At 44.8% G+C, this 3,753-nt stretch overlaps 1 pseudogene; it reads left to right on the top strand.

Moving 5' to 3' along the window:
- Positions 1-1,132: 1,132 nt before the first annotated feature.
- Positions 1,133-2,898, top strand: LOC148576286 (uncharacterized; annotated as a pseudogene).
- The last annotated feature ends 855 nt before the right edge of the window (positions 2,899-3,753 follow it).

The raw sequence follows: 3,753 nt of genomic DNA, 5'->3' as shown, positions 1-3,753 counted from the left end.
TTTCTCAAGGTAGGGGGTGTCTCGTATGGCTTTGCCTCTCTATGTACCATTTTAACCATTATTATCAGAATGGAATGGAATCGATAGTTGAACCGATCAGATTATTGGGTCATCGAGTTATTGATTCAACTAATGAGTTATAGGTTCAATAAGTTGTTTTAATCATAATTAAATAATTATATAAAATTTATTTTTACTTTCTCATTTTCATAATAAATGTCTATTTTTAATTTTATTTTGTATTAAATTAACTATTATTTTTAAATTTTAATAACTTATCAATTAGTTTATATATATTATAATCTTTAATATTTATAAAAAAATAAATATTACAATTATAGAAATTAAAAGTATATTGTAATTAATAAAAAATTATTATTCTTTTAAATTTATAAATATAATTAATTTTATTTATGTAATATATAATTAAAAAAATCATATATAAAAAAATAACTTAGCCTAATTTAATCGAATTTTACTAAATTTGACCGAATCGATTAATTCGCTTTTAACCGATTTTGACTGAATTTAAATGATGATTCAATTAGTTCGATGACCGAATAATCAAATTTTTGTATTCGACCAAGCAAATCGGACCGAGTTTAATAATTATAATTTTAACTCATTAAAATCTATGAAAACCAAATGATTCACAAATGTACTAAAGACCAAAATGAATACTAAATTCTCACGTTTGAAACACTTTAGTACTGTTACGGATCCAACCCACGGATCCATGACCCGGGAACAAACCCAAACCCGGTTACCGTCCGACCCGCCAGGGTCTTCTAGAAGGACCTAAGCCGGCCTTCTAGGACTCCTAACCAACTTTCGAATACAAACGTCTCCCTTATCTTAACCAAACAAGATAAGATAAGATAACCACCATCATCTATAAATAAGAGGACCTAGGTCCCTCCAGGTACTCATTCATTCCTCACACCTTATACCTCTTAGATCCATTTTGACTTGAGCGTCGGAGTGTCTTTGCAGGTACCTCCCCCCATTGTTCCAGTCAGATAATCCGACATCCGCCTTGACCCGTAAGTTCCCGATCCATCTCTCAACCCGTACCGGAGGCATCCAGTATATTGGCGCCGTCTGTGGGGAAAATTACGCCGGTTGAGTCGGAATGGCGGACGAATTTGAGGAACATTCTGTCAGCCATCAAGACGACTCCAGAACGTAGAACCCTACCCCTGAACACCAAGAAGCCATACTCCACAGAAGGATTGCAAGCGCCATCCATAACAAAGAAAATGCTACTATCGTCACAAAATCCCGGCATCCCGAGAACCTGGAAGAAAAGTCAGCCCAAATAATCCAAGAGCTCTGCCTCCGAGTACAAGAACTCGAAGGCCGGATTGCCCCGAAAGAAAAACATATCACCAGAAACGAAAGTCACGCGACTTCTAGATCCAGATCCCGCCACGGCAGATCGCCGAACGGCGACACGCCAAGAGGCATGATAGAAGCACCTCGCGCTGTCAAAGACGCGACAGATCACCAGAACGGCGACACAACAAAAGATATGACCGCAGTATCTCCCGCGACCCCGCTCACACGGAAGATGACCGACGATACCGAGAAACCAAGCGCACGAGGAACGACCACACGATAATGGGAGCTACCCCCTTCACAGAAAGGATCTTAAAAGCAAAACTCCCCAAAGGTTTCGATAAACCCACGGATATAAAGTATGACGGAACCAAGGATCCCCAGGAACATCTAACGGCCTTTGAGGCCAGAATGAACCTAAAAGGAGCAGCCGACGCAGTCCGATGCAGAGCTTTCCCGGTAACCTTAGCAGGGCCAGCAATCAAATGGTTCAACGCCCTCCCTAACGGATCTATAGCCAGCTTCCACGACATCTCGCAAAAGTTCATGGCCCAATTCACAACTCGAATCACTAAAGCCAAACAACCCATCAGTCTACTAGGGGTCACACAGAAACAAGACGAATCCATAAGGAAATACCTCGACCGCTTCAATGATGAATGCCTAACGGTCGACGGACTCACAGATTCTGTCGCAAGCCTCTGTCTAACCAACGGGCTCATGAACGAAGATTTTCGCAAACACCTTACCACCAAACCAGTATGGACCATGCACGAGATCCAGAACATTGCCAGAGATTACATCAATGACGAGGAAGTTAGCCAGGTCGTCGCCGCCAATAAACGGCAACACGGCAATGCCCAACACGGCAACTCGGCCTCCCGGCATAACCCACCACCCAGAGAAAATCAGAGGGACCACCCTAAGCCGACAAATACAAACCGACCACCCAGAATCGGCAAGTTCTCTAATTACACACCCCTAACAGCTCCAATCACCGAGATATATCACCAAATAGCGGACCGAGGTATCATCCCAAAGGCCCGGCAACTCAAAGAAAGAACGGGCGGCAGCAAAACCTTTTATTGCGACTACCACCGAGGTTACGGGCACATGACACAAGACTGCTTTGACCTCAAAGACGCCCTCGAACAAGCCATAAGGGACGAAAAACTCCCAGAGTTTGCCAAAATCATCAAAGAACTAAAACGCGTGGAAAAAGACAGGTCGCCAGAAAGAGAAGGGGGCAACCCGAGAACGCAAAAACAACCCCCCAGAGAAAGTCCAGAAGACGACCCAACCATAATAGTAAATGTTATCACAGGCAAGGACGTGTCAGGAAAATCGAAAACAACACTGAAAAAGGACCTCAAAGTCCTGGCCATCAGAGACCAAGCTCCAACCACTACCACCGGCAAAATGATAACTTTTCTACCCGAGGACTGCCAACACGGCACCTCGGCTAAAGACGCACCTTTCGTCATCTCGGCAAGAATCGGAACGGGACTAGTCTGGAGAATACTGGTGGACACCGGCGCAGACTCCAACATCATCTTCTGAGGAGCCTTCAACAAGCTCGGACTCCACAACGAAAATCTCCAAACGCACTGCAACGGCGTCACGGGACTCAGGGACAACTTTCTCAAACCAGAAGGTTCCATAACCCTCCCCCTCACCATAGGAACAGGTAACCAAAGGATGACAATTCTATCTGAATTCGTGGTCCTAAAAGACTCCACTGCTTACAACGTCATCCTCGGGAGAAAAACAATCAATGACTTCTCGGCCATCATCTTTACCAAATACCTCCTTATGAAATTTATAACGGAAGACGGCTCCATCGGGACTATCCACATAGACCGGGAAGTTGCGGCAGAATGCGACAACACCAGCCTGGCTTTACGGAAAAAGTCTCGCGACGCGGCTGGCATATTCCTAGCCAACCTGGACGCCCGACAAGACGGCCAACCTAGGCCAGAACCGGAAGGTGACATGGAAAAACTACAAGTAGGGCAAAACAAAGACGAATACACCTTCATCAATAGGAACCTCCCATACGACCTCAAAGAAGACCTTTCCCAATTTCTGAAACAAAACAAAGATTTGTTCGCTTTCACGCCAGCCGACATGCCTGGGATAGACCCCGACCTCATGTCCCACCGGCTAGCCGTAGACCCTAAAGCCAAACTCGTGGCGCAAAGGAGACGAAAAATGTTGTCAGACCGAGTGGCCGAGGTCAAACGACAAGTACAAGCCCTACTCGAGGCAAACTTCATCCGAGAACTGCCCTACACGACGTGGTTAGCAAACGTCGTACTGGTAAAAAAGTCCAACGGGAAGTGGCGAATGTGTGTCGACTACACAGACCTCAACAAAGCCTATCCAAAAGACGCCTTTCCCCTGCCAAACATCGAC

Source organism: Arachis ipaensis, chromosome B1, assembly GCF_059453495.1.
Source record: "Arachis ipaensis isolate K30076 ecotype BB chromosome B1, ASM5945349v1, whole genome shotgun sequence".
In the NCBI taxonomy this organism is placed as follows: domain Eukaryota; kingdom Viridiplantae; phylum Streptophyta; class Magnoliopsida; order Fabales; family Fabaceae; genus Arachis; species Arachis ipaensis.
Note: the sequence above shows the minus strand (reverse complement) of the source record. Positions and strands in the feature narration are given on the sequence as shown.